This window comes from Sceloporus undulatus, chromosome 2 (genome assembly GCF_019175285.1).
Source record: "Sceloporus undulatus isolate JIND9_A2432 ecotype Alabama chromosome 2, SceUnd_v1.1, whole genome shotgun sequence".
NCBI classification, from domain to species: Eukaryota; Metazoa; Chordata; class Lepidosauria; order Squamata; family Phrynosomatidae; genus Sceloporus; species Sceloporus undulatus.
The window spans coordinates 177483947-177498664 of record NC_056523.1 but is presented as its reverse complement, the minus strand read 5'-3'; positions in this window follow the sequence as shown (position 1 = coordinate 177498664).

The following is a 14718-nucleotide window of genomic DNA, read 5'->3' as shown; positions in this document are numbered from 1 at the left end:
AAAGGGTCGTGGATAGACCCTGTTTACACTTTTAGGCTATTTGCAGGGAGAGAGCAGTGAGATACTATATTTTGGCAAAAAAAGTTATTTATTTATATTGTAAAAAACAAGCTCACAATCCAGATCAACTGAATAGGCTGGAAGCTGTTAAACAGATACACATGGTCCACACATATGGCCTCAAATGCTAGGAGCAAATAATAAGGGATATGTATTACCTGGTTGCAGTGCGGAAGACTGAGATAGGGTCCAAGTAGATTAGACATCCTTCACCCATTTAGAAAGCAGAAGGAGGGATGCAGGATGCCTGGTCTGGAGAAGTCTTTTTGGTTTAATGTGGTGACAGGAGCAGTAGGGAGAGATTGCTTGCTAAACGGTCTGCAGTGGAGGTTGTGGTCTAGGAATGGCAGGACCAGAATCGTGGGATCACTGTTGTCCAGAATGCCCTGAAAGAAAGAAGGAAACAGGACAAAAGATGAGTCAGTGAGGGAAAGGACATCCATGAAGGTGCATTATAAACTCCTTCGGTAAGTTCTTATGTTTGTGTTGTGTTTTTAATGTCTTAGATTGGCCTGTAAACTGTATTACAGCATGTGGACCAATAATAGTATTGGAACAACAGCACATAAACAATGTTCATCAATAGTTTATGCTGAGTTTTTATTCATAGATTAACCACACACACACCACGCACACACACACACACATACACACATAATTGTTGTGAACACAAGCTTCAGTTCTAAGAAGATGGCTCTATTTATGTTACATTGCTCCTGTGCTAATTTAATGCAAAATAACAACCAAAAGCTTAATGCAGTTCTTCCTTTCCAGCTGATGTCTGCAGAGAGCAGTTCTTTTGCCTTCCTCCTTTTGACCATCCATTAAGAACCCAAGCCTTCCTCCATTCCATCTGCTTGGTCCAGGCCTTGGAGGTAGAGAAGAACTGCTGGACCTCCCTTCCCCACCACCTCTCCCTTCCTTTTGTGTCATGTCTTTTTAATTGTAAGCCTGCGGGCAGGAAACCATCTAACAGATACTATGTACAGTGCTGTGTAAATTTACAGTGCTTTATAAATAAAGGTTAATATAATAATCATTTTGCCTTCCAAGATTAAATTTATTGAAATTATAATTTTACCTTTCCTTACAGATAAAAGAAGCACATCAGCAACTAAAATGATATCAAAATCCATAACATTGTATTCTAAGATTGGGGCTACTACATACTGCAGAATTAATATAGTTGGACACTGCTTTAACTGTCATGGCTCCATCCATGAAATGCTGGGATTTGTAGTTTGTTGTGGCACCAGAGCTCTCGGCAGAGAAATCATGTCTGACAAGCACAAATCCCAGATTCTATAGATGTATGATAGTTAAAGAAGTGCCAATCTGCATTAATTGGTTCTAACATTTTTCAATCTATAATGGAAAAGAAAAATATCAGGAAATCATTACCTCTAAATTAAAACTAATAAGAAGCAGATAAACAAAACTAGAAAAACGAGTGTAAAAGGGAAAAGCAGTATAAAAAGATAGTAGTGAAAATAAGAGGATTGTATTAGAAATTATGTATAGATCAGTCAGAAGGACAGTCTTTGGGCAGATATAAATTGAACTGAGTTGGAGAGTTGAGAATGAGTGGAGGTTTATAGTAGGGGAGAGCTACACAAAACAAGTGACACAAAGAAGGACCTCGATAGAGCTCACAGATAGGCCTCTAGAGGAAGGAACTCAATAGGACAAAAGGAGCAAAAAACAAGATTTGAGAGGAATAAGAGAGGAAACTGAAGGTACAAGAGATGAAATCAGATATGAAAAAGGAAAATGTCGATTAGGAGGGATGTAGAAAAGAGGCGGGGAAGTAGTACAAGTCTAAAAAAGATATTAAGAATTAAATATAAACTTTGAGTTGGAAAAAAAAAAAATGACAGAAACACAACAATACAAAGCACAACAAATATTAGATTTGAAAAATAGGGAGAAATGCATAAAACTGAGAGGATAGAAGAACAGGAGAGGAAGATTTAATGCCTTTATAATTACACACCATTAGCAGATTTTGTAGAATGACAGAAGAAAGGCTAGAATTAGAAATAGATAAAAGTTGGAGGAACTCAAAAATTGCAAGGGAAAAGAAGATTACCAAGGGCCGTTGTGATTACTGAGAGAACAAAATTAAAGATCTAATATCAGAAAAGCTACACAAACAAGTTAATAATAGCGGAAAGAGAAATTAGTATATATAAGGACAACCAGGACAATGCTTTAAAAAAGAAGGAATACAGATTTTTGACTAAACTGTTAAAGAAATCAATAGATCACAAGTGGAGAGGATAGAGGGATTTCATTTAGTTATAAACAAAGAAGGTATAGAGCTAACACATTGGATAAACTAAAGAGATATATGAAAAAATAGGTCAAGGACTTAGAAAAAGGAAAAGAAAAGGAAACAGAGGAGAAAGAGAATAAAGAAAATAAAAAAGGAAGAAAGAAAAAAAAGAAGAGAGATAGAAGGAGTAGAAGGGGAAAAAAAGGACATCATCAAATAGAGGATCAGAAACAGAAGAAGGAGAGGATAGTGAGATAGGAGAAGATTATAATATATAGAATATATATATAGGGGGAATAGAAAAAAGTCTATTTGATACTTGAAATTATATTCCTCTTCTGTATGGGAGGGGGGTAATCTTTGGTTATTTTAATTTATACATGATGGGTTCAAGTATCTAATTTCTTGGAACGTTAAAGGACTTGAACTCAGGAGCTAAGAGAAAAGTGTATTTCATTTTTTGGAAAAACAAAAGGCGGTCATAACTTGTATTCAAGAGACTCATAATAAAAAAATGATATTACATACTTAAAAGCAAAACTTGGATCAGGTGTATGTATCTCAATGATAAAAAGAAAAGAGGGGTGGCAATTTATATTCAATAAGAATGCTCGCAAGTAAGGAGTTGTTTAAGGATGATAACGGATCTTATGTCAGCGTTGAAATAAAAGGAAAACTTTACAAGCTTTAGTGGTATACATATATGCTCCATTTGAACAAAAGAAAATTTTTTGCTAAATTACAAGAATAAATATTAGAACAAGAAGCAGATAACATACTGATATTTGGTGACTGGAATGGGGTAATCAACCCCTATTAGATAGATTGCGTACAGTTTAAAAACAGAAGGAAAAGAGTAGCGAAGGGAAGCTACCAATGTAGTGAAGAAATTAATGAAAAATTGTGGAATAAAGGATGTTTGGAGACATAAAATATGAGAAGCTAAAGATATACATACTTTCAGAATGTCATAAAACCATGTCTAGAATTGATATGTTATGATACGTAATATCTTATTACTAAAATACAGAAATGACTTTTACCAGAATTAAATCAGATCACAACCGCATTGTATTAAACAACAGAAAGGAAAAAGGTATTTCAATGGAAATTAAACTAGGATTTGTTAAAGGAAGAAGAAGAGTGAATAAAATAAAGGGAATTGAAATTCTTCTTTAAATGAAAATGATGACGGAATAATGAACAATGAATATTGTATGGGACACAAGTAAGGCATGGCAAGAGGACTGTTTATAAAATGGAACAGAAAGACAAAACTGGCAGAGGAAAAAAATAACAAATTTTGGAGATATAAAAGAAAAAGAAGAGTAGCTAAGAAATGATCCAGCTCAATAAAAAGATAAGAATAGAAATTGAATTACTACAAAAAGAATTAAATCAATAACTCATTAAAGAAATAGAGAGAAAATTAAGAATTGGTAGGCAATTTTTTTTGAAGTGTGCTATCAAATCAGGTACTGGTTATTCAGAAACTACAAAAGGAAAGGGGAACAAGTAATAACTGAAATTAAGTTATAGGGGAAAATATATAACAATCAACACGACCTAAAACAAATCTTAGTGGAAAAACAAGAAAGACATACATCAGGAGAGAGTAAAGGATATTTACAAAAACTGGAACTGGACAGAAATCAGACATTAGAGAGAAATGTAAATGGACCATAACAACACAAGAAATATCTGAAAGTATAAAAATAATGAAAAATGGGGAAAACCCAGTTTAGATGGCTACGCACTATATTAAAAAAAACATGGAAAGTGTGTTGACTAAACCTTTGGAAAAACTATACAACAGTATACTGACAGAAAAAACCAAATTCATGGAGAGGCGCAATGATCTCTTTAATTCCAAAAGAAGGCAAGACATAAAGAACTTACTAATTTCAGACCAATTGCTTATTAAACAATGACTATAAATTTTAACATCCATCTTAGTGAAAGATTTTAAAGTGTTGAAATTGATTTATTCCAGAAAGATTAATTAGGAATCATCACAGGACAGTTAGGGACATATCGAATATTTATGATTTATTAATAATAATAATAATAATAATAATAATAATAATAATAATCTGCATTGTGTTTCCTGACATGGAGAAGGCGTTTGATAACATCAATTGATATTCATGTTGGAGATGTTAAAAGAAATAAACATAGGAAAGATTTTTTGGGTTGGGTGGAAGCCATTTATAAAGATCAAGTGGCACAAATATTGATAAACAGAGGAAAAGACAAAAGAAATTAAAGTAGAAAAAGGGACGAGACAGGTTGTCCTCTGTCCCCCTTTTGTTTGTATTAATAATAGAAATTTGAACAACAACATTACAAAAAAATCCTAAAATACAAGGAGTAGAATAAAAGGTCATAGCTGTAAACTAGGGGCGTATGCAGATGATGGTCATTTTTTTAAGTTAAATATGGGTAAAATGGAGTAATAACTAAAAAATCTTAAATAAAGCCGAAAGAATTAGAATTGCAAAATAATCTAGTTTTAAAATAAAAAATAAAGCTAAATACCTGGGAATAGTGGTATCAAAAAGAAATGTAATCTGTTTGAGGATATTAATAACCAGCTTGGAAAGAAATTAAAAAAAAAGATTTAGCAAATCGGACAAAAAGACTCTCGATGTCCGGGAAAATAGTGGCAATTAAATGAGCATATTGCCTGGATTTCTATTTTTATTTCAGAGTGTGCCAATAATTATCATGAAAAGTGCTTTAAGGAATTGGAAAAGAGAATTGACTAAGCTCATTTGGGCAAGTAAAAAACCTCAGGATTAAGTGGAATATCTTAAGTGACAGTAAAATAGAGGAGGAACTCAGGGGGTACCTGACCTGAAACTATATTATTATCCTGTGGGGTTATCTTGGGCAACGATTGGTGCACATTACAAATGAAAGGATATTAATTAAATTTTGGAACAGAAATGATAATGTGAGATTTGGATGGCACAGGTAACCTGGTTTGGAATAAAAAGAAATAAGGATTTTAATAATCATATTAGAAGAAGCTTGTTGAAAATATGGCTGAAACGTAAATCAGACTCTACCAGAAATGCCCCTTGGGTTATCCAAGGAATGCCTGTTTGGAAGATTTAGTGTGGCAGAAGAACAATGGATTACATTTAAACATTTAGTTAAGAAAACAGAAGGAGCAGAAGACAGAATAAAGATAAAATCAAGAGAGGAAATAGAGAAAGGCTGGAGTAAAAATCATTGGTTTAGATTAGACAATTCAGTGAAGAACAAAAGTAGAGTTAAAGAATTTAGGAATAGAAGAGAATTCGAAGAATTATGGCACATAACTTTGGAGCTATACGGAAAAAAAATTCCAAATTTTACTTTATTATTGAAAGAGAATTGGAGCAAGAAGCAGTGATATCGAAACATGATAAGAGGAGCCAGAGTATAAATCGTAATATAGATAGAAACTTGGGACTAAAACTTGGCAAAAACTAATAATACTATGTGCCAGAATTAAAAAAAAAAAATGATAAAATGTTAAACATGTGCATTAACCCACTTAAGTTGACAAGATGAACAAAAATAAAAACACAAATCCAAAATGTTGGAACTGTAAATAAAAGAGGGATCTTATTACATATGTGTGGTAGAACTGTAGTAGAGCAAGGAAATATGGGGAAAGATCCACTTTACCAGAAATGTATCTGTGAAATACAACATTAGTAGTGGTAAAAAAGATAGAAAAATAAGTATTGGAGATTAATTATTCTCGGTAACACATCGCTAGACTATTGTATGGACAAAATGACAGAAGCAAATCCATTATAGAAAGAAAATATTTAAGTTCTTCAGTTGAAGGGTATTTTTTTTAGAAACAATTATGAGTATAAAAGAGTCCGTTTCATGTTTATGTTGTAAGTATATATATTAAGGGATATATAGATGTAAATGTAGACACGATATTGATGTAAAAGTAAGAATGATTAAATAGGATGAGAAGCCTTTTGAGTCTATGTGATTGTTTGTAAGTTGATAAATTTGTGGTGTTTAAGTGATGTTATGTGCTGTATGTGTATTAATATTTGTATTTATATATAAAATAATAATAAAATAATAAAAGAATAATAATAAATAATAATAATAATAAACAGCATGCATACCTCCAAAGTGACCAGAAGTAACTTTATTTTGGCCGTCCTGTTCAGCCCTTAGTTTGGTTGTTACAACTCCTCGAGTGGACCTCAATTAAGATAATCCCGTGGATGGGAATCTGGATTCCCTCTCTCTGGCTTTGCTTGCGCGACGAAGATCAGGAGGACTCAATCCCGTGCTGTACAGTCGCGTTGATGACTAAAAAGGCCAATCCGGATAAACAGGTCTGGTTGCAGAAAGCACAGTGGAAAGTCTCCTTGGGTGATATTTCTGGGTTGCGTTCTTTCTGCTTTGCGTTCTCTTCAAGGCTGTTCGGCCTGAGCTTTTGAAAAAGGCTGCCAGCATCGTGGAAGTGTGTCTCCATGCTCCCGATGCGTAGGCCAGGGAGGACATTGTTGTTGATCAATTGGCCCAGCCTGAGATGTTGTTTCAGGGAGTCTTTGTATCTCTTCTTTGGGGCCCCTCTTATGCTGACTGTGGCGAGTTAACCGTAGAATACTATTTGGGGAGGCGATGGTCCTTCATCCTAGAAAAGTGTCCTGCCCAGCGCAGCGCGTCCTCAATAGCATGGCGCCAATGCTGGGGATCCGCTTGCTCAAGGACACAAACATTTGTCACATAGTCAGTCCAGTGTATATTTAGAATTGTGTTGAAACAGCGCTGGGTGAAAGCATTCAAGGTGTCGTTGGTGTTGGGCGTAGGGGACCCATGTTTCAGACCCATAGAGGAGAATAGACCGTACAATGGTTCTATACACACTGATTTTTGTGCTTCACCTCAAGTGTTTGTTTCTCCAGACCTCTTTTGTGAGCTTCTGAATGCACTTATGCCTTTGCCAGTCTATGATTGATCTCTTTATCAATCTTGGCATCTGAGGAGATGATGCTTCCAGGTAGGTGAACTGCTGGACGGACTTAGCACAGATGTGCCTACAGTGATGTGGGTGAGGGGTAGTGTTTTCTTCCTGTGGTGCTGGCTGGTAGAGAACCTCCATTTTCTTCAGGCTGACTTCCAGCCCAAAGAGCTCTGCAGCTGTAGCAAAACACGATGTCAGGCTGCAGGGCTGCATCTGTATGGGCAACAAAGGCAGCACTCGTCAGCAAAAAGCCGCTTATGGACTAGATATTTAGAGTCTTAGTGCAGGCCCTCAGGCGGCTTAAGTTAAACAGGCTACCATCAATACGTAAGCGTATAAATGCCGTCTCTTCTTCAGATCTGCCGAGCCCTTGGAGCATCAATGTTGAGAAGATTGTAAATAGAGTTGGAGCGAGGAAACACAACTTGTTTCACACCATTAGTTATTAGAAAGGGCTTCGAGAGACTGTCAACATATCTGACTTGACCTTGCTGGCCTTCATGTAGCAGGATGATCATTTGAGGAATTTGGGGGGGCATCCTAGTCGTTCCAGGATCTGCCACACGACCTTTTCTAGCTCACAGTGTCGAAGGCTTTGGGTGAGGTCAACAATGTCACATAGAGTCATTTGTTTCTGCTCTCACATTTCTCTTGCAATTGTCTAGGGGCAAATACCGTGTTGTAGTGCCTTATAGCTCAAGCTACATTGGCTTTCAGAAAGAAGTTCTTCTGCCATAGCAGGAATATTGTTCAGCAGTATCCTTGGCAAGGATTTTTCCTGCAATGGAGAGCAGTGTTATACCTCGATAGTTGGAGCAAATCCGATTTTGCTCCTTTTTTTCTGTACAGGGTGATGATGACTGCATCTTGGCAGATCTGATGGCAGTTTGCCTTTTCCCCAGCAACTCACAATGAGTCATGGCGTTTAGCAAGAGTACATGACCACATGTTTCCCAGCTTCAGTGGAATTCCATCAATCCCGGCAGCTCGTTCCGTTTTTCATCTTGTTACCAAGTATGGATTTATATAATTTTGGATGCCATGCAGTCGAAGCTATGACCCCTGACTGTCCCCACAGCGATCGCCATTAACCTAAAGGCAAGGAGACCACGTAGACAGCTGCCCTGCCAAGGCATGGTTTCAGAAAAAGATAGATTTAAAATCTTCTAGAGAAGTTTGGGAGTGCAAACCAGATCCACAGGGACCAACATCAGGAAGGCAAGCTGTGGCTTCCTTTTAACGAGCCAGTGATTGACTTAACAGCTTGGCCATTAAGGTAGCTGCTCTCCTGAAAGGTGTCAGACCATCAGTATTGTGCAACTATTGTGTAGCTTGGCTTAACAAAGCCAAGCAATCAACACCTTTCTAGCAGCAGCCATTGCCTGACTCGTTCAGCCAATAGAAGCCCTGAGTTTTCAGTCCCTCTTTGGGCTTTTGAGCATTAGTTGTTTGAGCCTGAGATTCCTGAGCATTATGCTCCCTGAAATCACTGGAGCTACCTGAGCAAGCCAACTCACCGTCACCAGGCGCGTAGTAGCTTTTTGCGCCGAATTCAGCTTTTTAAGCCACCACGGCCACTCTCTTTTCCCACAGCCATATCCAACTATCCAGCCAAGCAACATCGACTTCCTGGAGAAGAAGCTAAGGTAATATTCCCAGCGATACCTTTCTTCCGTCCTTTACTCCCGAACTCACCCTCCCAGCTATAGAATTGAATGTGTGGTGTGTGGTGTGTGTGAATCCCTTTTGTTGTGTGGACCATAATGTCATATTTATTTGTTAAGGAAAAAGCAACATGGGATATACAGTGAATGAAATAAAACATGTATGTGAGGTCAAGATGACTCAGCAGAAGCAATGAGGATCCACACAGGTGTAAATGGTAATATAATTAACAAGTCCAAATGCCAAGGACCAGAAATGCAACGTGGATAATTGTTCACACACCGAGAATGTTAAGTGGTCAAGCTTAGATGATGAATCATTTAATTTGGATGAACCAAGAGAACCAATGAGAATGGTTGTACACGCCCACTGGTGAAACAGACAACAGTGGGTGGTATCTTGCATTGACTATAATAATGACTATGAATCCCAATGTATTTTGTGGGTAGAGTAGTGGATAGTAGTGAGGAGTATGGAGTTGTGTTGGCTAGTTTGTGGCTGTAAGATGTAGAATAAAGTAGATCTTTTATATAAGACTACTGAGTTTCTGGTGTCTTGGTGAACTACAAGAGCCAGCTGGATCCTGAGAAGGGTGAAGACTTCTGTGGAAGCAAGAGTGAGAAGGCTTGGGAGTTTGTGGCAGATCTCAGCCTATTCCTGTAACTCTGCGCTGTTTAAAGCAAACTATAACCACTGGCCAAAACTGGTCAGCGCGGTGCATAACAAGGTGGTGACTTCGAGCCAGAGGTGAAAGAGCTACAACCCCATCATCCCTGACATGATTACACTCATTGGTCGAGTCTCTTTCTCTTGGGGGTGGACCTAGGTGAACCTCTGTATACACTAAGGGACACGATCCTGTGCGTGCGTTGTTAGGACACGCCCCGTCTATATTGAGCTAATAAAATCTCCTAATTCGATCCTTCCTAACAATCTCTGTATGTTCTTACAGTTTCTTCCAATGGGGGAGCTAAGCCAAAAGGAAATGAATAGGACACTGCCTCAAGATGCTTACAACCGAAATTTCAGAACTGGAAGAGGGGTCATGGGAATACAGGATGAATATAAACTATACACACACACATCACAAATACGTAGCTTTTGTCCCAGATAAAGATAAAATAGGTAGACAAACTCAATGTCACTTGAATCATGTACATTTCAGCAGCCAATATGAATGGATAATTTAAAAAGTAAAAATAATAACACTTGCTTTTTTAACTGACAGCTTGAAATGTAGGGGGTGTTCTTTATAAGAAAATATAGCCTCTCCCCAAAATCTGGGCAATGAAAGAAGTGTAAGAGAGAACGTTTGAGGGTCATCCATCTATACCACCATTGGGGACCTTCACCATGGGGACCTTCACTTCTCCCACTGTTATGGCTCCAAATGTGGGGACCTTTTAGTTCTTGTGGAAGAATTTATTCATCTGATCACCACACTGGACACCACTACCCTTGAATAATTGCTGTCACCACAGACAGACATGGTGTATTTCAACTCAAGCACTCCAATATCCCTTATGTGGCATTCTCAGAGGTACAAGTGTATAACACAAAAATAATTTATTACACAGAAATTCAAAAGTTGTTCACTTTTGAAGGTAAAGATAGGAACATTGGTTCTTACCTGTTATATGTCCATTTCCAGCAGAGAAGGTGAGATCTTCCTTTAGAATGGGGATTTACCAAAGCCCTCCCTTATTCAGGGGGGGGTGTGCTGTGAAGGAGAAGATGGCGGAAGGACGTGCTGAAGCACCCTCCTGCCAAATGAAGCTTCAGCTGACTGGTAGAGGTCAAGCTTGTAGTGCCTGACAAAAGTGGAGGGTGTCTTCCAAGTTGCAGCCCTGCAGATCTTGTCAGGACCATGGTAAATAGATCAGAGAAAATGACATGGATGTGGCCACTAGGTGGAGCTGTTTTGGAAGTTATTTACAGCTCTAGTGGCAGTTATATGTGTTAGCATTCAAACAGTGCATCATTGGAATGTTGATGCAACTGTCAACCATCAATTCTCAACTGTCACTGGAGGAGAGTGAGACAGTGTGCACCTCACAGTGGGCTGTTACTGATGTGGATGGTGGATGGTGTTGATGTATATAGTGTTGTACACAGTGGAACTTCTATGAATAAAAGCCTCACCTGAGAGGAGATTACAGTGTCTCTTTGCTCATTGAGAAAGCGACAGGTGTTTCTCTAGCTCACAAGCTACTGACTACTGTCACGAAGGTGGTGATTCTGGCACCATACGTTGATGTGTTGCCTCATGCACTGCGCAACCTAGCAACGTCAAAAGCATTTTAACAGATCTCAGTGTTGCCTCATGCGCTGCGCAACCTAGCAATGTCAAAAGTATTTTAACAGATCTCGGCCAGGGGGGTTTAGTAGCCCAGGCTGCTGAGGTGGCCGCGCTCCTGGTTGAATGAGCGACCACTTTTTCAGGTGGCGGGAGGCCCAGAGTCTTGTAGCAGGCCGCAATGCACTTTCTTATCCCTCTAGCCAGCATCGCAGGAGACACCTTTCTTCCTTTCCTAGGCTGCAAGAGACGAAAAGGGCTTCCAAAGATCTGAATGGTCCTGTTCTTTTAAGGTATATCTTGATTGATCTGCGGACGTGAAAGGTGTGCCAGATCCTCTCTAGTTCAGTCGCTGGGCGAGGGCAAAAGGTTGGCGAGATGATGTCCTGGGATGTATGGAAGGCAGAATTAACCTTGGGTATGAAAGTGGGGTCCATGCATAAGATGAGAGTCAGGTCTGAAGATGCAGAGGTCATCTCGAACCGATAAGGCATAGAGCTCTGATACTCTGCAGGCTGAGGTGATGGCGGACAAGAAGAGCGCTTTCCATGACAGGTGCTTAAGGAGTGCCTCTTTCAGTGGCTTGAAGGGGCGAATTGTAAGAGCCTTGAGCACAGTGTGTAGGTCCCATGATGGAAATCTGTGACGTGTCAGGGGGGCCTTGTTGGTGATCCCCTTGAGGAGCCTCCTCAGATGTGGACTGGAGGAGACTGAGGCTGCATCTTCATAAGGAAGGATGGAGGTAATTGCTGCCACCTGCCTTTTAAGGGTTTTGGGCCGGAGGCCTTGGTCTATGCCATCCTGCAAGAAGAACATCAGTGTTGAGGCGGAGAATTTCAGGGGATTGAGGCGTTTGCGTGAGCACCACCTTTGAAAGGCCCTGAAGGTGTATTCGTAAATCCTGTGTGTGGAGGGACGTCAAGAGGCAAAGATGGAGTTAATCACCTGTGGCGAATATCTATATTGTTGGAGCATGTGCCACTCAGCCTCCAGGTGTGAAGTTGAGGCCAGGCCAGATCAGGGTGGAATACTTGGCCCTGAGAAAGGAGGTCCTGACGGACTGGAAGCTCCAAGGTCGCTATGGCCATGGTGATGATCTCGGAATCAAACAAACCAAAGTCCCTGTAACCAAAAAAACCCCCAAAGATAAAACTAAACACAACCACCAAAGGGTTCTGGTAAAAACTAAAAAGGAATAACAACACCCTGGAGCAGAAAAACAATGTAATGTCTAAAAGGGTAAAATTACCCCACTGGAAGATTTAAAATGCTAAGGGTGAAAAAAATATCCAAAATTCTTGGCAATTATATGCAAAATTATTTATAAAACAAAAGGACAGACGCATTTCGACCTATGTCTTCCTCAGTGGCCTGTAAAAATATAAAAAGTATAATAGCACCTTAGCAACCAATGTGACTTTGCTGAATTCAAAAGCTGCAATCAAGTTTTTACCAAAACCCTTTGGTGGTTGTGTTTAGATGATCTCGGAATATCAGGCTCTGCGGGGCCACAGCGGGGCCACCAGGATCACTTCTGCCCTCTCTTCTGATCTTGTTCATGACCTTGTTCAGGAGAGAGAATGGCGGGAAGGTGTAGAGTAGGGTCCTCAGCCAAGAGAGGTTGAGGGTGTCTATGTCCATCGCTCCCTGAGTCTGATATCAGGAGACGAAGTGCATTGTCTTGGTGTTCACTGGAGAGGCAAAGAGATCTATCTCCACCTGGCCTAGTTGACAGACGATCATGTCAAACACTTCGGCTCCATTCGCTCTGGTCGATGTCCGTTCTGCTCAGCCAGTCTGCTGTCAAATTGAGTTCTCCCTGGATCGAGACCTCATCCCACCTTGGCAGTTGATGTGGGCGTTTGCGGTGACATTGTCAGTCCTGATCAGGACTGCTCTGCCTTGAACCAGATGTGCAAAGTCGAGCAGAACCAACCTGACCGCCCTTAGTTCCAGCCAGTTGATGCTGTGTTGTTGTTTGGAGAGGTCCTATCTGCCCTGTGCCAGGTGGGGTCCGCAGTGGGCACACCAGCCTGTCAGGCTCACATTGGTGGTGATCTGAATCTGTTGTGGCTTCCAGTTGGGGGAGCCCTTGAAGTCAGCGACCGAGGTCCACCAGTCGAGGGAGCGAAGGACAGGTGTCAGGACTGTGATGGCAATCTTGAACTTCTGAGCAATGGCCTCCTGGTGTGGGAGAAGGAGCCATTGTAGAGGTCTTGAATAGAAACGTGCCCAGGGTAGGCAATCCATGGCTGAGATCATGAGGCCCTGTAGATGCGCCAAGGTGGAGATATTGATGGCCTTGGTGTCCAGGACCAGTTGGGTCGTTGGCTGGAGGGAGGCGATTCTTTCGTGGGAAAGGGAGGCCCTGAGCAGTATCGATTATCGCTCCTAGGTATTGAATAGTCTGGGTTGGAGAGAAAGCACTCTTCTCCAGGTTGACGATGAAGCCGTGTTATAGAGAGTAAGATCTTGGCAACGTGGCCGCGGCCTTGGCGGAGCAAGGCAGTACGAAAGAGAAGGTCGTCCAGGTAAAGATAAATGTGGATGTGGGAGCTTCTCCAGTGAGCCACCAGCACAACCATGATCTTGGTGAAGACCCGAAGACAGCCCGAAGCAGAGCGCTTTGTATTCGTAATGTTGGCCGGCGTTGGCAAAGTGGAGGTATCTGCGGTGGAGTGTGTGGATCGGCACATGAAAGTATGCGTGTTGCAGCTCCAAAGATGCCAGATAGTTGTGTGGTTGGAGAGCCTCCAGGATGGATCGTAGGGTTTCTTTTCTTTTCTTCTTGACAAATTTGTTTTTAGGCCCCTGAAATTGAGGATGACCCGCCAAGAGCCATTCTTTTTGGGGACTAGGAACAAGGTGGAATAGGTTCCCGTGTTCCTTTGGGGAGGGGGAACCAGCTCGATGGCATGGAGGTCTAGTAGTTCTTGGATTGCCCCCAGAAGGAGGCAGTGCTTCTCTGGGTCCTTGGAACGGAGACAGAATGAACCTGTCCTGAGGTCTGGAGAAGAATTCTATTCAATATCCATGTCTCACAGTGTCCAGGACCCACTGGTCCGATGTTGATCTCTCCCAAGTCTCCAGGAACCCCTGAAGTTGCCCCCCCTGGAGGTGACGTGTCATGCCTGTTGGATCCTCCGCTGTCCCTTAGCGGTGGCAGAGGTGTTGGAGCCCTTCTGTGGGAAGTTGGCTTGCTGTTTCTGCTGGGGCTTGAAGTGATCCCATCGCTGTCTGGACTGTCTATTGTCTCTGGACTGATAGGGAGTGGTGGTGGAGGAGTAGGTGGACTTGGAGGAACAAAAGGACTGCTGCTTGATTCTGGAATGTTTTCTCTCATCTGATTTCTTGCCAGTGGGCAGGGCCTTTTTCTTGTCCTCCACCAGGACTGGACTGAGAGAGGAGGAAGTCGTGTTTTATACCTTT